The sequence below is a fragment of the Ammospiza caudacuta genome, chromosome 11 (genome assembly GCF_027887145.1).
Source record: "Ammospiza caudacuta isolate bAmmCau1 chromosome 11, bAmmCau1.pri, whole genome shotgun sequence".
NCBI lineage: Eukaryota > Metazoa > Chordata > Aves > Passeriformes > Passerellidae > Ammospiza > Ammospiza caudacuta.
The window spans coordinates 2,088,227-2,115,142 of record NC_080603.1 but is presented as its reverse complement, the minus strand read 5'-3'; the positions used below and the strand labels follow the sequence as shown (position 1 = coordinate 2,115,142).

The following is a 26,916-nucleotide window of genomic DNA, read 5'->3' as shown; positions in this document are numbered from 1 at the left end:
CCTGATCTGGAAATTTCCCTGTTCCAGCACCACCCGTGTCCAGTAATTTGCTGGCACAGAAAGCTAAAACCTGTGGCAGCTTCCTGCTACTGGGTCTGGTACCACCCACATCTTGTGTTTGCTGCATCAGTACCCAGATTTGGAAATTTCCCGGTGCCAGCAGAGCCCAAATCTGGCAGATTTCTATCCCTGGCAATGACACCGTCCAGCTCTGGTGTTTGCTGGGACCGCCAATGCCCAGATTTGGAAATTTCCTAATGCCTTCACAGCCCAGGTCTAGTAATTTGGTTTTAGCTAGCTTAGGAAGAGAAGTTCCTCGGACTGTGGCTTCCTTTTTCTTGGAACTGTTTAAACCTGCTCTGGACTGAAAACCAGACAAACACCGGCAGCTCACACCTGTGACCCACCAAGGTCTGGGACGCTGCATTCCAGCACCAAAGGGACTTAGAAGAGATCGAGTGAGCCAACTGCAACCCACAAAAAGGACTTTCTGAATTTGCCATCTCTTCAGCACTCTCCGAGGTTTTATTTAATATTATTCATTTTTCATGCTTGTGAATACTTCACTTGTTAAATAAACTGGGTTTTTTTCACTTTTCTCAAGGGAAGTCTTTTCCTGACTAGTAGGGGGAGAGGCCGCTTGAACTTGCTTTCTAGACAGACCCCTTTTGGAGATTTCCTCACAAAATTTGCCCTAAGCCAGCACAAACAGTCATCATGAAAATTTCACCAGTGGCCTAATTTCCTGGTGGCAAATCTTGCGACAGAAGCTTGACCTTGTTCTCCATGAGAGATTCTTGGGAAGAGCAGACAGGAGAAGATTCCTGGAAAACTGAAACAGCTTTCCAGAAGTGAAATGAAAATGAAAGAAACAATTCAAGATGTTTTCCTCTATTAATTTATATGCTCCCCTTTTCCATGTTGCACTACTTCTCCATCCCAGTAATTCCAGATGCACCTCACCTCGAAGACAGGTGACTTAGAGATTTTTAGCCACTCTAAAATACCATGAGCCAGACGCAGTTTTCCTTCCCCTGTTTTTACTGGAAAGCAACATGGAGATGAAAGTGCAGTGCTCGGGTCAGGTAGGAATCCTACCCCAAGGGAAGGTGGCCCGGCAGTGTCTGACCCTAAGCAAGGACAATGCACAGCAGCAAGCGAGGGGATCGCTGTGCCAGTGTGCAGGAGTCAGGGCTCTGCATCCGGGCTCACGGCTGCAAAGTTCCCGTGTTTGGGCAGACGGAGGGGCTGTCCCCGGGGCGCGCGGGGCTCGAACGTGGGGCTCGTGGGGCGAGCAGGGAACGGACACGGGGACGAACGGCCCCGGTGCTTCAGTTGCAGCGGCGGCAGCGGCGGCAGCAGCAGCAGCGGCAGCAGCAGCGGCGGCAGCAATAGCGGCAGCAGCAGCAAAGCAGATAGTTTCGAATAGTCTTTCTCTCTCTCTTTCTCTCTTTCTCTTTGTCCCTTTCCCGCTGTCGGGCACCCTTCTCTCGGGCTCCCTAGCCCGACGTCCCTCTCCTCTCCCCGCCTCCCTCTCCCCTGCAGGGCCGGGCCATGCCCCCGGCCCGCCCCCGGCCCCGGGCGGGGCTGCCCCGTGCCCGGCCCCGGCCGTCCCGCCGCGGTCTCGCCTCCGCCCGGCTCTGGCCGTACTGGCGGTGGCGCTGCCGGGCGGGAATCAGCGCCGGGGGCCGGGGCGGCATCGCCGCGCTTTGCCTTCGCCTGGCCCGAGCCCGGCCCCGGACCCGAGGCAGGGTCCAGTCCCGGCCCCGGCCCGTGCTCCTCCCGGGGCCCGCGGAGGACACACGCGGCGCGGCCGCTCCCGCCGCCTCCGCCGCGGCTTCCCCGGCCCGAGCTCCGCCGCTCGGCAGCGCGGCCGCCGGCCCCGAGCCTCCCGTGCCGCGTTCCCGAGAACGAACGCCTGGGCATGGCCGGCCCGGGGCGGGTGAGGGGCGCTCGGGGGCCGTTGCTGGCCCCGAGCCGAGCACTGACCGCCGCGTCCCGCCCGCAGGGAAGGCGCAGGAGGCCCTGCAGGAGCTGGTCGGCGTGGAGGACGAGGAAGAAGGCCCTGGTGCTGCTCCAGCACAGGAGACCGAAGAGGTCGTGCCGTTCCAACCACCGCAGGAGGGTGAGTGGCTGAGCTGGGCTGTAGGGCTGGAGCCTGCAGCTAACTTGGCCCTATGTCATGCCATGCCATCCCATCCCATCCCCTGGAGAAATGCCCACGGACGGGATGGAAGAGGGGCCTGGCAGACACCCCACAGTGGCCGTGCTTCATCCCCTGGAGCGTCCCGGGGCTCTCCCTGCCTGGGCAGCGCAGGTCTGGGCCATGCTCTCCGGCCTCTCCCGCAGCCTCTCAGCTCTGGCTGCGCTCACTGTTTGCCAGATGCAGCCCTGGAGCGCACACAAAAGCAGGAGCGCACCCATGGCCGCTTCCGAAGAACAGCGCAGGTACCTGCAGCCACCCCCACCTGGGCTGGGCCTGCTGTCCCTGCTCAGCCCGTGTGGAGCACTCCATGCAACATCCCCAGCTTCTTGCCCATCTGCTACAGATGGTGTGCAAATTCATGAAAAGGATTCGGGAGGAAGAGACCAGCGTCATGGGCACCGTGGTCAGAGCGTACCCTCCCATCTTCAAAACCAACACCAGTGCTGCCCTGCTGGATATGCTTGTGGAGGAGGGTCCTTCCAGTCCAAAGCAAGTAAGCAGCTTGTGGCCTGGCGTCCATCCTCCCAGCAATTGCTTGGCCTCCCAAGCCACGCCTGCTGCTCACTGTAAGCCTTGAGGCCATGGCAGTGTGGTGGCAAGGGAAGCACTTTTCTGGGGCAGCTGGGCACATGACTCCCTCTGGCAGCTTTCCAAGTCTCCCCGGCCTTCTCCAGGTGCCCGCCATGGTCAGGTACATCCACCAGTGGCTCGTGGCCAATGAGTTTCCTGAGTACAACCTGCACAGGCCCCTTCTGGATCTCACAGAGGCACAGCCCGCAGATGTGGTGATGGCTCTCCTGCGTGTGGCCCCATCATGTGACAGGTACAGGGCCCATGGGCCCACAAGGCTCAGGGCTCAGCAGCCCATCACTCTGTACAGCCTGTCCCAGTGGTCTGACACACAGAGAATTCCAGGGCTCTCTGGCTCCTCCCTTTGCCAGTCCCCAGCATGCTGCCATACTCCCTCCCTGTTCCTCAGGGGCCAGTCCCCACGGGGCTGGGCTGCCTGTGTGCTGAGGGCCAGTGGGCAGAGGCAGAGCTGGCAGCCAGCTCAGCTCCCCGCTGCGGCCCAGGCCACAGTGCTGTGTCCCAAACCCCCCTGAGACAGAGCTCTAACCCTACAGAGCTGCTTTGACCATGTGGAAGAGCATCATGTGCTCGTGCAGGACTGCAGAGACGGCCATGCTCATACTCCTTGACGTGCTGGCCAACTGGCCAGAGCACAGCACATGCACCTCCGATGGGGACCACACGACTGTCCTTGCCCTGGCTGTGAGTTTCTGCAACTGGCCTTTGCTCAGCCCAAGCTCACCTCTCCATCAGGTCTCCATCCTCCCTCCACCACGGTGTCTCACTGCCTCTCCCTGCTAGGCTGAAACCTGGCCCAGGGGCAGCTTCAGAGCCACCAGGCCCCGTGCTCCCCCTGCATCTCCGCTGGCCTCTCCCTGCCACGCTTGGGCCCTGCCACATGGACACCTCGGCACTGAGCTCGGGCTGCTCTGTCCTTTGCAGGCAACTGTGGTGATGTGGAAGATCCTCCAGATGCCCTGCGTCCCACATGTGGTGACCGTGCATTTCCCCTGCCTCTTTGTGTATCTGCTCTTCCAAGTGCTCTTCAGCACCTTAGATATGCCAGAGGCGGCCAACACCTGCTGGAAGGGATGTCAGCAGCAACACGGCCTTGCCACCAGCCCCAGCAGGTGCTGCATGCAAGTCCTCCTGTCCCTGCCACGTGCCCAGGGCAGGTGCCAGTGCTCCCGGCATGACCTGGGCTTTTCTCTGCACACAGCTTTGCAGAGCAGACCCTGAAGGCCCTGCTCTGCCGACTGCACTATGAGGATGTGGTGGTGGCAATGGAAGACAAGCATGGCTGGGACATGCTGCTCTGTGCTGACACCCACCACTGTGCTGTGGGCATGCTGGCCAGGTGAGACCCCCTGCTCCCCAACTGCCCCTGGCATTTGTGCCCTGTGCCTGGGGTGCCCCACACAGTGGGGCCCGAGGTCTTGGGCCACAAGGCCTTGTCACCAAGGGACGGCCAAGGAGACTGCAAAAGGCTGGGAGAGGGGCGTGCCCAAGAGCAGCCACCTCCCAGAGGGCCTGGCTCCCCCTTGCTGGGTGCTGGGGAAAGGCCAGACTTCTGTGAGTCAGTCCTGGGAGAGCTTTAGCCCTGCTGCCTCAGGGTTTTGCTTGCGATTTCCTCCTATCAGAGAAATGCACCACACATCTGAAGCCTTGTGTTCCACAATTGCATTCCACCTGCTCGGGCTGCTCAGCAAAGACACGCCATGCCGGGATTTGGTGGCCATGGCGTTCCTTGTGGAGGTGAGGCTGAAGGCCAGCGCTGCCTGGCTGAGCTGCCTCCCGGCTGTGTGCCCTCTCACGGCCGCAGCTGCCCAGGACGGTGCCCATGCCCTGTGCTGCTGCCTGGGCCCGGCCCTGTGCGGCTCCCCCGTCACTGGCCTCGTGCCTTTCAGATCCTGGACTGCCTGGACTTGAGTGAATGCCGTGACAGCGTCCTGGAGGTTATGTCCAAGAAGCTGCAGAGCGAGTGCAGGGAGATGCGTCGCTTGGCCCTCAGAGGCCTCCTGGTGCTTGGCACCAGTGTCTCGGTGAGAAGAGGGCAGCGGCTGAAGCCATGATGCCAGCGTGGGAATGGGCAAGGCAGTCGCTTGGACTTGCCTGGCCTTGGGGTGCTGAGGCAGCTGCTCCCAGCTGTCCTGCCTCCCGCTTCAGCTGCTCCAGTGCTTTGGCACAGGCCTTTGGCCTCTGGGCCCTGTGGCAGCAGGATGGCCTTTCACACACGCATTTTCCACGCAGGCCGCAATAAGAATGTGGAGCTTGCATGAAAGGCTCGTGGAGCTGCTGCAGGAAAATGACAGCAACATGCTTAGGATGACCGTGGTTCTCCTCAGCCGTTTGTTCCTGTGCAATGGTGCCCCGCTAGCCAGCCCCCTCGCCCTGCAGCTGGCTGAGGCGCTCCTGCCGCTCTTTGACAACGTAAGGCTCTGTGCCTCCAGCCATGGCCACCGGCTGCTGCCTGCAAACTTTGTGCCCTGTGCATTTTCAGGCCTGTGCCCAGATGGGTGTGAAGCAGCCGATGCTGAAGTCTCTTCTTTCTTTCATACAGGATGATAGCCAGGTGCAGGTGTGCTCCATGTTCATCTTCCGAGAGATGCTGTATTTTTGGCCAGAAGAGGAAAAAAAGGCCCTGAAGTCACACGTGCGCCAGAGCCTGCTCCCACTGTTCTTCCATTGCCATGACGAGAACCAGCTTGTGGCAGAGGTGAGGACTCAGCGGCTGCTGCTGGCCCCCTGGCTGGGGGGCTTGGCTGCCTCCTGCTCTGGGACCTCATGAGCTGCAGCCTCCTCCTGGCCTTGGTGCAGGGACCTGTGCGGGTCCTGGGCTCTGGGCTCTGGTGCTATCTCCAGGTCTCTGCTGCTCTCCAGGACTCCCGGGAAACGCTGCATTCTTCAGCCACTTTCCTGCACAGGAAGGATCTCCAACACATGCTGCAGCTGGATCAGACCTGGAGGTTCGGCGAGGCCCTGGTAAGGACGGCCTGCAAGCCCCAGCCTCAGGCTGGAGAAGCCCCCTGACCGCGCTGCTCAATGAGTGCGGCTGGCAGCTGCGTCCCTGCCCAGTGCTGCAGCGAGGGCCGTCAGCCTGAGCCCCACACGCCACTGCCTTCTCTGGGCCGTGCGGGCTCTGCTCCAGGCTCCCGTGGGCCCGAGCCGGGTGCCCATGGAGTCCCGGGGCTGTGGGGTGGGCCGGCACCGCGGCTCCCCGGGCAGCAGCCGGCCCTCTGCCCCCTGCCCTCGGGAGCCCTTGGCCTCAGGGCTGTGCGGGCAGGGGAGGCCGGGGCTGGGCGCAGGCAGCACCCGGCCCAGGGGCTGAGCCCGCACCAACCCTTCCCTCCTGCCGCTCTCTGCAGCTGGCAGAGGACAGGAGCCGAGCGGCCGAGCACCTGCGCCGGGCCCTGCGCTACCTGCAGAGCCCACAGGAGCCCCTGCGAGAGGCGGCCGTCAGGTTCATGGGTGAGCCACGAGCCCAGGCTGCCCTTTCCCTCCCCGGCCAGCCTCAGCTCGGCCCCAGCCCTGCCTGCTGCTTGGGCCCGGCGCCGTGGAGCCCCGCCTGGCCTGGGCATTGCTGCTGCCGCCCTCTGGCAGCCGTGCCCTGGGGCGGCAGCGTGCGGCAAGGGCCGGGCTGAGCCCTGCCGGGCCAGCAGCCCGTGTGGCCACAGCGCCGGCAGCGCCGCTGGCAGGGAGCTGTGCCGCTGGGGCCGTGACAGGCTCTGTGTTCACAGGCATGGCCGGGCGGCACCTGAGGGGGCGGCAGCAAGAGCTGCAGCTGATCTGCACTGGTAAGTGAGGGCAGCGGGCTGCCAGCGGGGGCTGCCGGGGGGAGAGCTGCAAGCTTTGCCCCGGCTGCGGAGGGCTCTGCTCCCGTGAGATTTCAGGGCTACGTGTGCCATTGGTGGCCAGCAGTTTCGGGCTGATCCCCTTGCTCCCTGCTCCCTCCTGGCTATGGCAAGAGCCGGCTGGGATGGCCCTGGCAGGGGGCTCTCCTTGGCTCCCCGCAGATCCGGCTCTGACCGTGCCTCTGTTCCTCTCTCTTGCAGCCCTGGAACACCTGACGGGGGACAGGAGCAGTGCCGTGTCGCAGCTGGCACTTGAAACACTGCATGACCTCCTGGCAATACAGCATGGGCGATATTCCACCATCCAGAGGCTGCAGGATCAGCTGCGCAGGGCATGGAGGACTCGGCCTCGCCTGTCAGGGCTCGGGTGCCTGCTCTGCCGGACGACTTAGGAGGAGAGCTGATCTGGGAGGCTGTCTTTGCTGGGGCAACCTGTGCCAGGGGTAATTTTCCTTTTCTTTAAGATTTTTCTTTTCTTCATTTCCCAGCTAGGGTCTGGGCTTTGGCCTAGCTGTGTCCCCTGCTGATTGTGAAGTGTGCCATCAGCTGAAGGGCTTTCTGGGCTAAAAATATCATCAAGTCACTTGGACTTGCTCTTTTTGGCCTCTAAAAGCTGGATCCAATTTTGGGGCAAATTTGGAGACCTCATCTAGGGTGGATGGAGCACCTAGGATTTTCCCAATTGCTGGGAATGGTTCTCCAGGTGCCTGGAGTATCCAGGGTCCTGGTAAGTTCCAGCCACGCACATGCCGTGGCAGTCAGAAGCAAAGGGACCCATCCCTTTTTGTGCTGCCTATGTCACTGCGCCGGGGTCATGGGATGGGAACACACAGCCCTTGTGCCGGAGCTGAGCTGCTCTGCCCAGCACTGGTTGCCACCATCCAAGCTGGTTTTGCTTGTCCTGGTTCCCTGACAGCTGGGGCCCTGGGCAGAGCCCTGAGAGCCTGGTCTCCCCCCAGGGAAGGAGAAGGAGCCCCTGGAGAAGCTGTACCGGGTGGGGATGCTGCTGGTGCTGCTGCTGCTGCTGCTACTACTGCTGCTGGAGACAGCCAGGGTGACATAAAGGATGACAAGCTCTTCCTCAGCCTGGCCACGGGAGGCTGAAGGTGATTGACTTTGATTCTGGCACAAGCCAAACTTCACAGGGAATTTGCAGATGAGTCCCCACCGGAGGAAATTCTGCCAGATTTGGGCATGGCCCAGCCTGGCTGGGAACCAAAGGCTCTCCCTTTGCTGGGGCAGATGCAACTCATTCTTCAGTCGTTGCCCAGCTGCTTTTGGCAGGGCTGGGAGGATGGGCTGGGGTGGGTACGAAATGGGAGTGGGCTCCTGGCCCTGCCAACAGCCCCCAGCACCCCCCATGCCCCAGGGTGGGGTTGGGCTGGGGCAGCCAGCCCAACACAAACAAAGCCCCATGGTGGGAGCAGAGGTGGGGCTCCAGAACCCGTGCTGGGGCTGCTTTGCTGTGCAGGCAAGGAAGGGCTGAGCTGCTCCACTGCCCTGGTTTGCTTTGGAGTCACCGTGATTTTGGGGGGCAGTGCAGGGGGGAAGAGAGAAAGTGTGGGCTTCCCACAGCCATGGCTGGGTTTTTCCCTAGCATGTAGAAGTGGGGCCTTCCTCAAGGCCCTGACAGAGATAAGAGTTTTTACCGTTTTTCTTGTTTTCCCTTTTTGAATCTAATGTCTTTTCAAGAATGTGTTGTTTGTTTTTCCAGAGAAAGCGTTCGAGGTGGTCCAGTGCGGATGGGGAAGTGCTGGGGAGCAGCTGTGGCGTGGATGGGCCGTGCTCTTGGAGAAGGCTGAGGCCATGGTTTGGGAGCAGCTTTTCTTGCAGCCGTGGCTGGCGTGAGGTGGGTCCCTGTGTGCTTGGCAGGGTGGGATCAGAGCCTTTGGGAGCTGGCAGCGAGCACAGGAGCATCCTGCTCTGGGCAGCTGCTGAGGGCTGGATGTGCCCTGGCTGGCTGCAGGCTGGGCACACGTCCTGCCCTCCTGCTCTGTGCCAAAGGCAGCAGGGATGGGCAGCTCTGGGCACAGCTCTGGGCACAGCCAGCATGGCCTGGGCACCACAGGCCTTGGCACAAGGGCACAGGAGCCCTCAGCTGATGGGCACTTTCTGCTTTCTCTCCTTGCAGCCGGGCTCTGCGGGTGCTGAGGCTGCTCTGGGCTCTGCCAGGGCTCTGCTGGGCTCAGCCCTGGGCCCAGCTGGGCTGGCTCTGCCCTCACATTGCTCTGACAGCTTTGCATCAGACGAGCCCATTGCGAGCACAGCGCCTGAGCTTTCTGCTTTGGCAGGTGAGTGAGACTCTGCTGCAGGCCCAGAGATTGCAGCTGGGGACACACATCCAATTTGCAAGGACCCAAACTCTCCACAGTCCCGGCTGAATTCCTGGATCTGCACAGGGTGTTTTGTCTGTCCCATTCTTGCTTCTTTATTGGCTGGAATTGTGCAATTGCACTTTGTTCCTCCTCTAGCAGTGCCACGAGTGGGCCAAAGCTGGCAAGTGGGCCGTGCTCCTGAGGCAGTGCAGTCTGGAGCTGATGGATGGAGAACTGCCCTTCTGCACTTCCAAACCAGAGGAAAAAGCCGTAAGTGGGACTTTGTGTCTCTAAGAAATCCCTGGCAGTTTCAAAGGGAATGTGTGGCTCATTCCCAGGCTGAGAAGGAAGGTCATCTTCTAAAGGATTTGGGCTTTGACAGAGTTTCCATTCCCAGTCCTGCGTGGAGCTGGAAGGGTACAAAGCAATTTCCTCTTGCTTCGACCACAATTTCAAATACCAGTGTTGGAAACAAAGCCCAAAATCTTTTAAGAGGCTTTTGAGGTCACAAAGATGGATCCATGCTATCAGCACATTTACAATGTAAATAACTGAGTTCTCTTTTTAAAAAGATTATTTACCTGTTAATGCAAAGAATGTAACTTGGCATTTATGTTTTTTTTTTCATTAACTGTATGTTATGTTTTTTCACTAACACTTGGATTTTATGCTTATCTTTTACAATTTATCAATTTTTTTTTCCTTTTCCCCCTTTTTTCCTTTTAATAGAAAACATGTCCTACAAAAGGAATGTCCTTTGCTCCTGGTTCCCGTGTGGAGCAGCTCCCTTCCTGCTGGCTGAGCTGCTCAGGCAGAGCCCGGCAGCTCCTGGCCCTGCAGGGCTGAGGCTTTTCCCCGTTGCTGGGCACAGACTGATGGAGCAGCACTGCTGAACACGGGCACACAGAGGGAGCAGCAGCAGCTGCCTTTGGCCACCTGAGGCTCTAAGGCCCAAACTCTGAGCAGCCAGGGCTGGAAGAGACTGGCAGGATCTGATCCCTGACTCTGGGCAGACAGGGCTGCACAAATGACCCCACAGCAGCAGCAGCAGCAGCAGCAGCACATGGAGCTGACTTTGAGCACAGCCCCTGCCCCTCTTCCCTCCCGTGTGCAGCGGTGTCACAGCAGCCTGAGGCACCTGGGAGCCCCCAGTGGCAGCAGGGACTGGAGATGGCAGCCCTGGGCTCCTGGAGGCTGTGCAAGGAACGGAGCTGGGCACTCCCTGTCCATGGGGAGCTTCCAGATGGAAAAGGCTGCTATGCCCAGGCAGCTCCAAGGGCACAGAAAGGAGGCTCTGGAGCACTGGATCTGTGCCAGTGCCACAGTCCTGGGCAGCAGCCAGCGAGCCCTGGGGGAACAGAGGGCACAGCAAGAGGGACAGAACCAGGCAAGGGCAGAGACTGGAGAGAGCCAGGCCTGGGAGTAGGAACAGCTGCTCCATTGCACTCTTGGAGAAAGCTCTTGGCTGGTTCAAAGCAGTGAAAGGCGTGAAGGGCAGAGAGGAGGCCACAGCAAACAATGCTCCTGTTTGCACAGCCTCCCTTCTCCATGTCCCAGAAGGAATTGCATGGACTGTGTTCTTCTCTCTGAGCCGTCTTGTTCAGCATGAGCAGCTCAGCACCAGGAGCTGAAGGAGCTGAAGTCTCAGGCCACAGGAGCTGGGCAAGAGGGAACTTTTGGAGCAAAGTAATGCTGCTAAAATAGCCCCAGCTGAATGCAGTGGATATAATCATGGAATCACAGAATCCTTTCTGTTGGAAAAGCCCTCTGAGCTCACCCAGTGCAGCCGCTCACCCAGCAGTGCCAAGCCCAGCAGTAAACCACGTCCCTGGAGTGCCAAGGCCTGGACACCAACCCTGAGTGAGGCCTGGACAGCAGGCCCTGAGCCAAAGGTGGCCTCTGGATGAACCTTCCAAGCAAAGGTTGTCTTTGTATCTGCTCCCTAATGAAGTATGCATGGTCATCAGCCCTGTGATAGATGTAGCCACTCATTAGTGAAACATGTATTGACCTTTGTGTATTTAGAAGCCAGACAAGGCCATGAAATCTGACATCTGGCCTTATTTGAGGCTGTATGGTCAAAGTCAGCTCCCTTGGTTCCTCCTTGAGCCCTGGCCAGGCTTTGGGAGGGACCCAAGAGGAGGATGAAAGCAGATGTTGCCACACTAGCAGTGCTGTCAGTTTGTTCATTCAGCACTGTCAGAGCTGGGCCCTCTCCCAGCGGGGTTGGAGCCTCTCCTGGGGCTGGAGGCACCTGCAGGAATTCCCAGTGCCCAGGAGTGGCTCTGCAGCCCTTGGCTGTGACAGCTTCCCCAGCTGCTGTGTGGGTCTGGGGGATGGTAAAGGCTGAGGGTAAATGCTGCTGGATCTTTGTTAATCACTGCAGGCACTCTTTGGTGGGGATGGTTGGGTGCATTGCTGAGCTGCTCCTTTTGTGATTCTTTGCTGCTCTGAGCTGCAGGAAATGACTTTCCTTCAGTTGGTGTCTGTGTCTTTGGTGCTGACCCTGCCCACTGGCAAAACAAAACTGGCACAGTCTGGCCAGATGCCAACAAAATGTCACTTGTTCAGTGTAAATGTGAGGAATCAGTGCCATCAGAAATTCCCAGCTGATAGCCCTTCCCTGGAGTTCCCTGGCTCTGGAGTGGGCTGAGGTCAGAGCCCCGTGTGAGCAGTGGGGCAGACGGGTAAAAGAAGCTGCACCCCTGGATGGCTTCAAATGCATCCAAAAATTGCAAATGGAAAAGGAAAAGACCTTGTGGGTTTGGGCAAACAAAGATGAATTTGTTAAGAGTACATTGGGAACAGCACCTTCAGAAGGAACAAATTTTCTGTTGCTTATGGAGCAACAGAAGAAGGTTTTAATGTTGAGCTCAGATGCACTTGTGCAAGTGAAATTTCAATATAATAAATAACTATATACATGTTTAAAGTATAATAAGACCTTCATACTTATGTTTATAGATTTATATATATGTCTATATATATTTCTATATCAATATGTACATACAAAATAATAATAATAATGTGAAATATTGCTGAAAATACTAATTTGGTATCTTTGGCTGCTCAGGGATGTAACACTAAATACCCTACAGAACAGGATTGGCCAGGACCCTAGTGTCAGTGGTCAACTTTGTGAGATTGTATACAATGAAAAAGGGAGAAAGGGAGGAAATTGGCTATTTTTACAGGATTTGCTGATACTGTGATGCAGAGTCCTTTGTCTGTTCCTGTGAAAAATACAGTGATTTTGCCTGCAGGGTTTTTCATGTACCAGACTATGCACAAGCTGCAGGATTGGTTAAAAGGGTGAAGGAGTTCTTAAAAAAGAGCATTTGGAAAGATGAGGAGATGGGAACCTTTGCCCATGGAGAACCCATCTCCCAGATGTGCTCCATGCCCTTACAATGGCCCACTGGGGAAATGGAAACGCCCCTGGCTGTGCACGGCTGCCCCCAATTTGCAAATCCAGCCATGGGCAGTGAGACTTGGGCTGCCTGGGAAATTGTTCTGGCTGTGATGGCCCCTGGCAGGGCCAGCCCAGAGGCTGCAGGGCTGGGCCTTCATGCATTGGAATTCATTAGGATAAATTCAAAGCCAATGAGAGCTGTCAGTTCTGAAATAGGAATTCAGATTCCTCCAGGACACTTTGCTTTGGTAACTGCTCCCTTGGAGCTTGGCCTTGCAAAGTGTTCCTGTCATGGCAGGAGGAACTGATGCAGAATATCCAGGAGAAATTACAGTAATTCTGTTAAATAATAGTGAACAAGATTGGATTATTCAACCCCATGACAGGTAGCACAATTATTGATCTTGCAATTTTAAGAACAATTGTGAAAACAGGAGATCCACCTCCAGCCACCACTGTTTGTGGAGAGTGTGGGTCCCGAGGCCAAAAGGCCCTCCCAAGGCAGCTGAAGGAGCAGCTGCTAGGAAAGATAACTCTGAGTCCTGGAACCTGGACAGGAACAATGGGAATGTGTCCCTGCAGCCAAGGATTCTGTGTGAGAACAAGTAGATCTGCCAGGATATTGTTTTACACATCCTGCCAGGCCAGATCTCCCTGTTTGCCCCAGGGCCGCTTTGGGAAATGCTCTGATCCACGGGGCTCCATGTGAAGGCTGCTGTGACACTGAGGGACTTGCACAGGAATTCCATCCAGGAGCCTGGGTGCCCCTCAGGGACTGGGACCCGGCCCCTTCCAGCCAGAGGGGAGAGGGCTCCCCCAAGCCTTGTTAGCCACAGACAGCATGGGAAAGCTGAACAGCAAAGGGCCTGGGGGCATTATTCTGGAATTAAAAAGGTGCCAGCTCCATGCACAACAGAATTCTTGTTCCTAATTTGAATGAGATTGAGAAAAAAGAATGAAGAACAGTGTCACTAAAGTACTACTGATGTCTGTAAGGTGTACCTTGATAGTCAGCCAGAATCTTTATCTGCCACAAACACCTCTAGTGTTTCACAAAGGGATTGGTCATCAAAATGTAATGATGGGTTATGATGGATTGCTGAGCTTCTTTTGTAATTCTTTGCTAATGATGATGTGCTTTGCTGAGCTTATCCTTTTGTAATTCTTGGCAGCTGTGCATGATATAAATGACAGAATTCCTTAAGTTGGTGTCTGTGTCTTTGGTAGTGACCCTGCCCACTGGAGAAACAGGGCCCCCTCTGCCTAAGTGTTCCCTGGGAAGGCAAAAGCCCTCCCTCCAAAATTCCCCCCTTCCTCCTTGTTCCCCCCTTCATACCCTGAGCATGATGTGCTCTGGTCTGGGATATGCCCGGGGTCAGTTGGGGTCCCCTGTCCTGGCTGTGTCCCCTGCCCAGCTCCCCCGCAGCCCCAGCCCCTCCCCAGCGTGGCTGGACGAGGGGCAGGACAGGCCTTGGCTGTGCTGCAGCTCAGCAAGAACAAAACCATCTCTGCGTGCTCAGCCCTGTGCTCAGCACCCGGCCCAGCAGTGTCTCAGTGCCAGGGGCTGTGCCCTCAGTCCCTGCCAGGGGTTTCCATGGCAACTGCCAGGCCAGGTGACCCAGGTGTCCCCCCAGTGCCGGTTGCCATGGAAACAGTGCCCAGCCCTGCCCCTTTCTGTCTGGCTGACCTGGCCTTTGGCCCTGGCAGTGCCGGTGGCTGCTGGTTCCTGGTGCCAGAGCGGCCAGCGCGGCACAGGGCAGGTGGCCATGGCACAGCCCCCAGCAAGGGATCCCCTCTGGCTCTGCGCACTGACACCAGCCCTGAGCAAGGGCCCAGGGCAGCTTTCCATGGCCACCAACCATCACAACAGGGCCAGGCATTGGTTGCCATGGCACCTAACCAAGGAATGGTCCCCCATGGCCGTTGCCATGGCACCTGGTGGCACCAAGGAGTGTCACTGCAATTGTACCTGGAGCAGTCCTGGCACCACATTGTCCTGAGGGATGCCGTGGCAGCTGAGGGCAGCAACAGCTGGTGCTCTGCAAGGGCCCAGGGGGAGATGGGAAGGAGCAGCAGAGCAGGGGCTGATCCATCCCCAGTGCGCTGCACAGCCCAGGGCAGCGTCCCAGAGCGTCCTGATGGAGCTGCCAACAACATCCTCCCTCTGCAGCCCTGGCCTCTGCCCCAGCTCACACAGGTGCCCCATCCTTGCAGGCACAGACACGGCAGCACTGGCTCAGCAGCCCCTGTTTGCATTGCACACTGCAGGCTGGAGCACCCCCATGCTGTTGGTGTGGGGACATGAACCTGAGGGAGCACAAATGCCATCAGCCCCTGGGGCCAGCAAGGGCTGGGGGACAGCAGGGAAACCACTCAGCTTTGTCCTGGCCTCTGCAGTCAGCAAGATAGTTTGTTCCCATCAGCTGGGAGTTTCCTGCCCCACTGCAGATGCTATTGCTCAGAGCCAGGGCTGCCTGGCAGCCACCCCCACACTGCCCAGAGCATTTCCTTGGCTCCACCTTTGCTTTCTTTCCTCTTCCTGATACAAATGTCTTCCCATTGCCCACCCCTGTTCCCTCCTCTGCACACAGCCCATCCCTGTTTGCCCTTCCCTCTCTGGCCCCACTCCCCATTGCAGTTCCTGACTTGGCACCATGGGAACGTCCCTTGGGCAGCAGGATCATCCTACAAGTGTTGCAGGAATTGTCTGCAGGCTCCTGCAGTGCCTGGTGCTGCTCCCTTGCCAGAGGCACCCCAGGCCAGGGGGGCACATCTGGGCTGCTGTGTCTGGCTCTGGGGCTCCCTGTTCTGGGCAGTGAGGAGGAGCTGCAGAGGCTCTGCGGGACTGACAGGATGGGCTTTGGGGCTGGCAGGAGAAGCTGAGGGACCTGGGCTGCTGGAGCTCCTGAAGAGGAGGCCCAGGGCTCCTCCTGCAACTGCTCCAAGGGTGTTCCAGAGAATCACAGAATCAGCAAGGTTGGAAAAGGCCTTGGAGATCATCAAGTCCAACCTGTGCCTTGACACTGCCTTGTCTCCTCAGCCTCCTCCAGGATAAGCAACCCCAGCTGCCTCAGCTGCTCCTCAAAACTCTTGTGCTCCCTCCCCAGCCTTGTTGCCCTTCTCTGGACACGCTCCAGCCCCTCCATGTCCTTCCTAAATTGGGGCCCCAGAACTGCAAACAGCATTCAGGGTGCTGCCCAAGCAGTGCTGAGCACAGGGGAAGAATCCCTGCCCTGCTCCTGCTGGCCACACCATTCCTGATCCAGGCCAGGAGCCATTGGCCTTCTTCACCACCTGGGCACACTGCTGGCTCATGCCCAGCCTGCTGTCCATCAGTGCCTGCAGGTCCCTTTCTGCCTGGCTGCTCTCCAGCCACTCTGTCCCCAGCCTGTAGTGCTGCAGGGGTTGTTGTGAACAAAGTGCAGGACCTGGCACTTGGACTTGTTAAACCTCACCTTGTTGGATTTGGGCCCTGGATCCAGTCTGTCCAGGGCCCTGTGCAGAGCCCTCCTGCAGCAGATCCACACTCACACCCAGCTTGGTGTCGTCTGCAAATTTGGTGATTTTCTATTCTTTTTCACACATGTGATAATCATTTCCCCAAAATCATTAACATATTTCCCCCCCCCCCTCCCCCTTTACCCATGCGTTCCTCTGTCCTGGGGTTCTCTCTGCTGGTCCCTGGTGGTTGTGGATCCCAATGTTCCAGTGAGCCGGGCTGAGCTGGCAGGACACTGAGGCTGGTGAACTTCCAGTTCCCCTTCTCACACAATGGGCATTGTGTGGTTTCCACAGGCCTGGGGCTGTGGAGAACCAGGTGTGAGCTCAGCTGGTTGAGACAATTTATCTGGTAACATGACATCACAGAGTGGACTGTGACATCACAGAGTGGGGTATCTGAGGTCATTGAGCAGCTATGACATCATGGGCCATATCTGTGACATCAGAGATCCAGCTGTGACATCACATGGCAGACTATGACATCACAGACTCTGGTGTGACATCAGAGACCAGCTGAGTGACATTAAAGACTGGGCTGTGACATCACAGAGGGGCTGTGTGGCATCCCAGCAGGGCTGTGTCAGGTCACTGGGTTGGTCACTCTGCCCCAGCTCCCCCTCACAGTTTCTCCCAATAAGTCCAATGCTGTTCATGCCCAGCAGGGTCCCTGTCCCCCAGGATCCCCCCAGCCCACCTGGAGCCACAGCCTCCACCAAAGGATGTTCCACAGGATCCATCCCAGAGCCTGACAGGGGACAAGGGGCCAGGGCTGTGTGACCAGGACATCAAGGACGGGGATTATCCAGGTCACTGTGGCCTGGTTTGGATTGCCCAGGGCAGGAAAGATGTCTGGCAGCTGGAGCAGGGTCTGGGAAGGGCCTCCAAGGTGGGGCTGGAGCCTTTGGGCTGTGAGCAGAGGCTGAGGGAGCTGGGCTGGTCCAGCCTGGAGCAGGGAAGGCTGAGGGGCTCCTCATGCCAGCCTGGCAGTGCCAGCAAGGAGGGGATGGAGAACAGAGCCAGGCTATTCACAGGGGGCTGGGAGGAGAGAAAAGCCAGTGGGTGGAAGAGGAAAGAGGGGAGATCAGCCAGGACAGGAGGAGATGAAATGAGGCTGGTTTCAGCATCAGGGGTCTCAGTAAATGTATAAATGTCCAACCCTTAGCAACTGAGAGAGCTGGACATACTGAAACCTGAGTGTACTTGAACATTTAGTCCCAGGTACAATCTGGCTTGTCAAAGGAATTTATGGACCAAGAATGAAAAAGCAATGGAAAAATAGGGTTCTGACAAATTTCTCAGTTCTTGCAACTTTACTTACTACTTAGAATAGCTCACATTGTGTTCTTGGACAGAATCCACTTGAAGTAATATATTCCTCTACTCCATTAGAAATGAGTGACAATGTGCCCCATCCCCAGAGCAGTGGTATGGGAAGGAGGGAACATAACTCTTAAGTTAAACCTTTAAACTTTAATAGAGTTGCTGATCATTTTGTAATTTAACTCTAATAATTGACCAGCAAGGAGTTCACTCAGGTGCAATAATGAGCAAGGATGAGTAGTTTTATAATATTTTTTTCCTCCTCTCAGAAACCTCCAGTACATTCCCTCCCTTCCTCCTCATCTTTGAATTGCACATATATGGAAGAATTTTATTTTATTTTGAAACTGATGGGAGCTGTGTTTTAAGGTGTGACTTTTGACCATGATATCTCTGAATCAAACTCGAGATTCCCAAGGATGCTTGATTTTAATTCTGAGGGATGCATCCACAGCAGGGATCTACCGTGGAGTTGTTGGTCCTAGAAGTACATAGTACTTTGGAGAGGTGTTTCAGATGCCATTTTGTAATTTAACGGACCAGATTACTTTCTTTTCAAGAAAAACTAAGTTTCTTGTGGGCTCAGTCAACGAGATGGAGCCATTTCAAGAATAAGGCGGACATGACAGTACTGCACATGTATGTGGAAAATTCATTTTCCTAAATTATTAGTTTCCCTGTCCAGTCTTACAGGAAAATTAGACTGCTGGAAATCAATTCCTACAATTGAGCTGAAATCCTGCAAGGTAACATTTACTCTGAAGTATAAATTCAATAAAGTTACATATAAAGCATAAAATGAATATTGCCAGAGCATCTTTATAATGCTATTCTACATACTTTCTAATGCTGGGAGAAGTTCCTGTGGTCTGTTTTCAGTCCTACAATTATGAAATATGCTATAAAGCAGAGCACAACTGACTATTTCCATCTCATGGAAGAAAAGATACACAAAGTAGCAACAGTTGCATTTTAGCTGCATTTCAAAAAGAGGTGCTTTAGTACTTTAAGCCAAAGTAGGGGAAATTAGAAGATCTGTGAGTTGATTAAAAAGCCATAAGGAAACTTTGCTCACAAAGCAGAGGTAAATTTGTAGAAGTTTGAGAAAAACCATTTGGGTAATCCCTGGTTTTGAAAGTGTTGGGTTAAAAAGTCAACCTGCAATACTGTGACTCAGAATGGGCAATCAAATCCAGGGATGTCTTCAAGTCACCACTACTTGTGAAAAATCTCCTTAAAATAAAAAGTAGCTGACATGTCCTGGGATGGTAAGGCAAACCTTCTTCCTACTCACATGTGCTCTTCAGATCTTCCACATGGCGGAAATGCAATCCAATCCTATAAATCCAAAGTCTGATGGGCCCATTCTAAAGCTCCTCAAAGACACGGTCCTGTGGAATATCAGATGACATGTCTGTGCTCAGTCACCACAAAAGAAAGCTAAGCCAAGGCTCATGATTCCATGGGTGAACAGAGCTGATTTGCAGAGGAGTTGCATGCACTTCATTCCCCCTCCCACCCAGGATTTTGTTCTACTTTCAAGAGGCCTCCTGGGTCTGCCTCAAGATTTTGACAGAGAAGGGAGTGACGGCATCTCATTTGTACTGGGATGCAGCTATCCAGATTTCTGGAGGGAATCTTACAGGGAGCATGGAGCTTGGGCAAACATCTGTCCCACTGCAGCTTTGGACTGTTGCAAAGGGGCCTCCTTTGGGATCGACACCTGCAGGCCATTGCAGAGCAGCGAGCTGCAGGCTGCTGCCAGAGCTCTGACACAACGAAAGTGTGGCAGTCCAAGAATCAGCGCACGTCTCTTTGGGATGTTCTGAGACTTTCAGTTGCCAGAGAAATAGCAAGCAGGACCACAGGAGCTCTGCGTCAAGACCTAAGCCAGCCTGTCCCTGACGCAAAGGGAGGGCAGCCTCCAAAGCAAGTCAGAACAAAGGACAGCATGCACCCACGTGTTCAAGAAGAGACTGCAGCCTAAAATACTCCTGGAAATTTATTATCTTTGCTTCTTTTTCCCCCTAAATGACATTGAAGAAGTGAGACTTTTCAGAACCAGCTTCGATGCCACCTAGAAGAAGCAGCCTTGCTTTCAGGCAAAGCTTTTGGGACCAAAGGGCATGTTTGCTTGGATTCCTTGGATGTCGCTTGGCTTGGTGCATTTTCTGAGTTCCCCTGGGATGCCTTGAGCACTGCCTTATGGACTGGGAGGACATTTTCTGCTGCTTTATGAGTGAGGAGAACTTGCCAGGCTTTTCTGTGGCATCAGCTGTACAGAAGGTTGGCTTGCTGGGCACAAGAAAGCCACAGAGCAGCTGCTATTGTGAGGTCAAGGCAGCGGTGCCACATCACAGTGCTGGCAGCACAGCGTTGTCCCGGTGCGCGCAAGGCCTGCTTGTCCAGAGCAGCTCTTCTGCTCGCTCCCTGCAGGAGGATCCTTGTGCTCAAGGAGTTCTCAGCAGATGGCCTGCACCCCAAGAGGAGTCTGGGCTTTCCCTTGGGTGGCATTCAGTGTGCAAACCCACACAGCGCTGCCAAAATGATCAGGCAGGTCTGTGCTGTGGTTTGCATGGTCTTTTTTCTTGTCTATTCTGGCTACTACCTGACCCAGCTGACTCATAAGTAAAGGTTTCTCCTGGGGCTGGCATCACCCGCCTTTTGCTTCACTCTGCTCTTGATGCCGCACCAGTGACCCAGTTTATTTGGGAACAAAATGGCCATGAAGATGCCGCCACTTTGGTCAATGTCCTGCCAGCAGCATCAGCTAAAAAGGCGGCATCTGTATACTGGGTGGCAGGTGCAGAGTATTTGCCGTGCCACCTGCAGCGCCTGCCTTCCCTCCCCAAGAGAGTTCGCGGCAGCGGAGTCTGTCATTTCCTCCGCTTGCTGCCTCAGGCAAGGGAAGCTGCAAATTGCAGACTCTGCAGGGAGATCCTCAGAAGTACTTCTAGCAACTCTGTGGTTCTCTCCAGGAGCAAAGAAAAGCACCTTTCGCTCCAAATTCTGCCCCTTAGAGGCCTTGGCTGCGTGACTTGACCCTTTGATGCTGTGCCAAGACTGCAATTCCCTTGGCCATGCAGCACAAAGTCCAATGCAGGGAGGGTTTGCTGCTGAGTCCAGCAGCTGTTCCTGGGCTGCTTCAGCAGGGAGCTGCCACAGGGAAGGGGCCCTTTGTGGAAGCTTTGCTGGGCTATCATCTTCAGCCAAGGGATGGCAATTAGGGCATGCCATTTAAAAGAATATCTATCTAAAATGCAGGAAAGAGAAGAGGAAAATGTTGCTTGAGCTGGTGGGCACAACAGAACCTCAGAGTGTTGAAGAGCAAGGGGCATTTCCGCCACCGTGTTTCTATTTCTCTCTTGGCAAAAGAGGCCCAAATGTAGACAGAGCCTACTATAGCGCCCTTGTTGTTCTCTTGCTTGCTGTGGGAAAGAGCTGTTGCTCCTGCAGGCATGTTGGGAAAGGGAAATGCTCTGTGTTGGGACTGCCTTGTGCTGTGCGAGTGGCCAGCACAGGCACTTTTCTAAGGGCCTCTGGTTCCTTTTCCCTTGCTTGCTCCAGGTCACCTGACACGCGGATGGAGGCAAGCCTGTCCTTTGGTGAGTGGCAAAGGAAGCTGTGACATTGCTGGCGTGTGAGAATTGTGCGGCAGTTGAGTGTGGAGTGCCAGTGTGGGAGGCTGAAAGAAAGGCCAACTGCCCGGTGGCATCAGCAGCAGCAAAGGGAGCACTGGCTGTTTGCTGATTTTCCAGTGAAGAGCCTTTCAAGAGATGAAAGGCAAATGGGACATCTCCAAGGCATCTTGCTGCTTCTAGGCAGCAGGGAAGCTCAAATGCACAGCAAGATGGAGTAGCACCTCATTCAGCCAACTTCCTCGGGTTTTCATGCCTCAGACTCCCACTTGGATCAAAGTCTATGATTTCCCCTTCTTCTGGGTCCTTTCCCAGCTCAATAGAAAGCAGCTCCTAAGGGATTGGCTTTTGCCCATCTCTCTCACTTCTGTCTGTCTGCAGGGCTCAACAGCAGGGTCAGAAGCTCCTCTGGCTGCCTCTGTCATTGAGGAAGAGGCTGAAGAGGAGCAAAGGAACATCAAGCCTCCAGCTGCTGTCCCTCCACAGCCTGAATGTGCAGAGCCAGTAAGTGGCAGCTGAACTTGCCACTGCCTTTGGTGCAGGGCCAGGCTTCCAGTTTTGGAGCAGCCCTTGTTGCTGGTGGCTGAATATGCTGGCGGCTGTGTGCCTACTGTGACGTAGTGCTGCTTCAGGCAAGCCAGGCAGCCCTGGCCAATGGGTTCTGAAGTTGGACATTTAAGCTGGCATGCTGAGAGGGCCCGAGAATGTCTCTTGGCATCAGACAGGAGGCAGCATTCAATGATTCTCAGTGTAGGAGTCAGCCCCTTGTGCCCATTGTCAGTGCAGGCTGCCTGTGGTCAGCAGACGGAGCGGCCCAAAGACGCAGTTGACAGCCTTGCAGGGGACCTGGGAGACACTGGCCCCTGGAAGGGACCTGCTGTGTCCATGGACTAATTAGCTTCAGGCTGTGCTTCACTTCCAGCCGCTCAGAGCAGAGTTTGAAGAGGAGAATCCTTGGCAGCCCTACATTGTAAAGGGCAGGTGGGTCTGGGCAGGGCTGGAAGGCGTCTCCGAAGGGCCGCTCCCCAAAGGCTGCCACGGAGAGGGGAAATCCATGAAACACATCAGAGAAGGGACATGCTGTGGGCTTCTGAGCAGACCATTGCATGCCAGCTCCGGGCTGATTTCATTGGCCAGGGAAAGACAGGGGGAGGAAAGCAATGAGGCTCTAGGGCCCTGCTCTGATCTCTTTCTGGATCTTGGCAGCCCCATCGCTACCTTGTTGCCAGTGTCTTGCAGAAAATCTGCAAACATGGAGCATGCAGGTGGCCGTGAGAGGCTGGATCCAAGCAGCCTTTGGGCTTTTCCCAGAGTTGCCTTTGAGAAGGGGACATGGGAAACGCCCCAGCTGGAGAGGCCTGGCGGTGGCTAACAGTACATTGCCAAGGCCTTGTTTTGGCTGTGCGCTCCACGGGGCATGTGTGTCAGCCATGCTTCTGACAGGCAATCCTTCCTTGTCCCAGCTCAACACAGGCTCTGCAATTCAACCTGGTGCCGCTGGAGCAGCATGGCCTGCAGCAGCCAGCTCGCCCCCCGCTGCTGGCACTGACAGCAGCAGCGCAGCCCAGCAGCCCGAGATGAGGCAGGAGCAGAGCCTGAACAGGGAGGAGCGGGTGCATTTCTTGTCTGCCAGAGCAGTGTGTTGTGTGCGTGTCTGGGTGTAGGCTGTGCCAGAAGCTGCCCCTCGGTCTCAGAGGAATTTAGGCCTCTCTGCAGAACCTGTTGTGCTTTGAGGCAGTGCGGCAGCGCTCAGGGAGTTCCTGCTGCCTGTGAGGGTGGCTGGACCTGGCTTGGCTCTGCCTGGGCTGCCTTCTGTGCCAAAGACAAAAGCAGAGATTGTTTCTGCTTGAGCAGAAGGCTGGCACCTAGCAAGTGACTAGGCCCCAGGGAGCTCTCTGGCCCCAGCTGTTTTCGGGCTCCTGTTCTTACTCCTTCTCCGGCTCAGACACTTTGTGCCCCTGGCAGTGGACCTGCCAGTGATGGTGGGTGTACCTGCAGAGGCTGCAAAGGCCCTTGGTGACCTCTTAGGGCCCCCTTCTTAAGGGCTCCTCATTTGGGCTTATGGCATGGGATGCAGTGCTTGAAGGAAATCAAGGCCTTCTTGGAAAGGCCACCTGATGCAAGGTGGAGAAGATGGCCCTCCCACTTGCTGGTCTCAGCAGCTAGAAGCCAAGAGACCGCAAAGGGTCCAGAGCTGCCGGCAGCGGGGCTGCCTTTGGGAGGCTCTGGGCAGCAGCGTCTCTGTGTGCGAGTGAGCGCCCTGCACTGCTTTTGTCTTTCAGGGAGCATTGTGAGTGTGGGCCAGGCAACGAGCAAATATGTGGCATTTGAAGAACTGGGATGAGGGTAAGCGTGGCGTCGGCTCCTTTTACAAAAGTGTGAGCCAGGTCTTTGGCTGGTGCAATATCAAGCGTGAAGTCAGGCAAGCTCCAATCATGGTCAGGCTCTGGCTTGACCTCCTGTTGCCTGCCTGGACTGCTTGGTCCAAGCAATCTGAAGGCCTCATCAAAGACAAGTTGATGCTGGCATTGTCTTGCTTTCAGCAATGAGGAGAAGGACATGGGAAATCCCCTACCCCTGCAGCTTTCTGGCCTGAAAGAGCACCTTGCCATTCAAGAAAGGTCAGATTGTCAAGGACAGTCTTCTGACTTTAATTTTTCTCACTTTTTTGACACACACATGCATACACACCCGCACAAGGAGGAGAGTTCCCCTTAGGTTTGGAAATGACCTGGCTGAGCCTTGGAGGTTTCCAGCGGCCCTTGGTCTTCATGCTGCATCTTAGTGTTCCCTTGGGCAGCCTGCCCCGCAAGGCAGAGGGCTCGTGGGCTGACGTGCTGTTGGCCGAAGAGACGCCGCAGCCAGGCATTTTCTAAGGAAGGCGTGCAGGCAGCCTGGGGAGATCTGCTGCCTAGGCTTGATTCCAGTGCCAAGGGCTAAAGGGCTCTTTCATCTGCTTTTGTCTTTCCAGGGGATTTGGAGCTGTTTATAGAGCCCTTGACACCAGCAGCGGACAACAGGTAAAGTGCCAACAGCCCCATGCCATGTTGCAGCTCTGGAGCACTTTCCCCACTGCTGTGAGCTCTCCCTGGAGGTTTGGCTGGCAGGTCCATGTCTGCAGCAGAGGATGTTCCTCTAAAGTGCAGTCTAGGCTCAGGGGGCAGAATGCATTTGGGATGGCCTTTGGTGCTTCTGCTAAGCTCTTCTGTCTAGTGACAAGGCACTTTGGCCCTGCCCGCTGCCTCATTGCACCAGCACTCGCTCCGTGCTCCTTGTGATCTTGAGCAGGGTGCGTCTTCTCAAGGGAATGGTGGCCAAGGTCATTTCAGGTGGCAATCAAGATCATGTCACTTGAGGAGGGGATGTCTGAGGAGCTGGCTGCCAATGAAATCCTGGCCATGAGGGACAACAGGAGTCCCAATATCGTTGCCTACTTAGACGGATTGGCGTATTCTCGTGTCAATGTATCTTTAGCTAGTGCAAGCCCCAAGAGACTATGCCCTTTGGTCACCGGCAGAGAAGGGAGCTGGTGATGATTTCTCTGCTGGTCTCCAGAGCGTGGGAGGAGGTGGAGCTGGTGTTCAATAACCTCTTGTGGCACACGTAGCTTGGAGAGCAGGCTCTGGGGTGACTGAGGCTGTGCCCATTGCTGTCTCTCCATGCTGTGGTTTTCTTCTTTCAGCTACCTGATGGATGCAGAGCTTTGGCTGGCCATGGAGTTCATGGATGGTGGCACCTTGTTTGATGTGCTCGGGGCAGTGTACCTGGAGGAAGGACAGATAGGCACTGTCTATCAGGAGGTGAGGGATCCCACTTGTGCTTCCCCGAGCCTGCCCAGGATGCCGCTTGCCAGCTGGAGGTTAAGGAGAGCCGAGATTTCTTGCTCTCACCTTTCCTTTGCTGCTGCTGCTGCTGTCATGACACACAGGAGAAGAAAGAGCATGGGAAGTGAACTGCCTGCCACTGTCCCTGCACTCCTCAGGCTCTGTTCTTGCACTCTTCCATCCTGTCTGTCCTGAGGCACTGGTGCTCGCTCACTCACTTGGTTTCACTTGCTTCCTCTTCTCAGCTTTGCCTGGCAATGTTTTCCTGGAGCCTGTCTCTCTGTCCTACATTCCTTGCCACTGGAAGGCAGCATGCAGGTGGCAGAATTTCAAGCTAAGGGAGAGGAGCTGGCGTTAGCTTCAAAGGATAGCATTGCAGCCCCGATGGCGATGGATTCTGGAACAGCTCTAAGGTGCTGCTTCCTCCTCTGCTGCCACTAGGCTTCCCCAAAAATTTTTGCCATGCTGCCTCCCAGCCAAAGGTGACGCGCTTCCTACCAAAGGCCGGTGGAACTTTTGGAAGCCCAGATGCCTTTGCTTGGAAATCGAGAAAAAACTTCCAAGAGTGTTGAAGCAGCAAGCTCTTCTTGGTGACAGCACCATGATGCTGCGCCCTCGCTCACAGTTGCCTGAGAAAGCCGTCAATCCCATCGAGCTCTTTCCTTTCTGGTGGGATGAAATCAGATCGTGCACGTTAACTTTCCCTCCCTCCTTTTTCTCTCTCAGTGCCTGCAAGGACTGCATTTCCTTCATTCCCGCCAAGTCATCCACAGACACATCAAAAGCAACAACGTCCTTGTGGGCATGGATGGATCTGTCAAGTTGGGTGGGTATCCCTGCTGGGCTGCAGCATTTCCAGCACATGCCATGTGCTTGCATTTTGGTGAGTGCCACTTGGGCAGAAGTGCCGCTTGGCCAGTGCATGAATGGTGAGGGTGTTTTGGAAGTGGCCAATGCCCTGTTTGCCTGGCTCCAGGCATGTGAAAGGAGAGCTGAGCTGCTTTTTCAGCTCGATTCAGCATGGCCTGGTCAGGCTTGGAGTGGGCAATGGTTTTGGCCGCTTTGCCAGTGGTAGCTGGCTTTGACAGACTTTGTTTTTGTCCTCAGGTGACTTTGGCCTCTGTGCTCAGCTCAGCCCTGAGCCCAACAAGCGCAGCTCCAGCGTCAGCACTCCCAGCTGGATGGCACCGGAGGTGGTGAGAGGAGAAGCCTATGGCCCCAAAGTAGACATCTGGTCCCTGAGGATCATGGGGCTGGAAATGGTGGAAGGGGAAGCTCCTTACGAGGGGGAAGCCCGTCTCAGGGTAAGGTGCAGCTTAGCAAGAGGGCTCTGTGTGGAGACAGCTGATGTGGCTAGCAAAGGAGCAGGTGCAGTGTCCTCTTGCATCCTTTTGCTGTAGGTTTATGAACTGATAGAAAGGAACGGGCCCCCAAAACTGCAGAAGCCCAGGCACCACTCAGCTCTCCTGCACGACTTCCTCCGCTGCTGCCTGCAGGCAGACAAGGACAGGCGCTGCTCTGCCCAGGAACTCCTGCAGGTAAGAAAAAGCAAAGGGGCAAAAAGCCCTATCAGCTGAGGACACCTGCATGAAGGGATGAGGAGGAGTGTGGGCCACGTGGCACAGACAGCTCCCAGGACAGGAAGGCGCAGGGAGACACGCTGCCCTCGGTGCTCTTTGTGTGTCTTCCTGGTAGCCAGGGAATCCTGCTTGAGCCCGTGAGGGTGGGATCCTGGAAAGTAAGAGTTCCTTTCTTTGTTCTTTATCCTCTGGGCAACATCCCTTTGTGACCTCAGGCAATCCTGCCTCCAGCCTGGCTGCTCTGATCATTTCAGCCAAGCAAGTGCAGGAAGACTGGAGAGGAGACACCTGAGCCTGAGGAGGCCCTTATGCCCCGCCAGCCGAGAGGAGGGACTCAGCACTGGTGAGGCCTCACCTGGAGTATTGTGTCCAGTTCTGGGCCCCTCATTTTAGGAGGGACGTTGAGATGCTTGAGTGTGTCCAAAGGAGAGCAACGAGGCTGGTGAGGGGCTTGGAACACAAGCCGTATGAAGAACGACTGAGGGAGCTGGGGTTGTTCAGCCTGGAGAAAAGGAGACTCAGGGGTGACCTTATAACCCTCTTCAACTTCCTGAAGGGTGGCTGTGGTGAGCTGGGGGTCAGTCTCTTTCTCCGGGCAACAACAGACAGAACAAGAGGACACAGTCTCAAGCTGCGCCAAGGGAGATGCAAGCTAGAATTGAGGAGGAAGTATTTTACAGAAAGAGTGGTCAAATACTG

At 55.7% G+C, this 26,916-nt stretch overlaps 1 pseudogene; it reads left to right on the top strand.

The window, feature by feature from the left end:
* The first annotated feature begins 19,720 nt into the window (after positions 1 to 19,720).
* On the top strand, positions 19,721 to 26,509 carry LOC131562645 (serine/threonine-protein kinase PAK 3-like; annotated as a pseudogene).
* Positions 26,510 to 26,916: the final 407 nt, after the last annotated feature.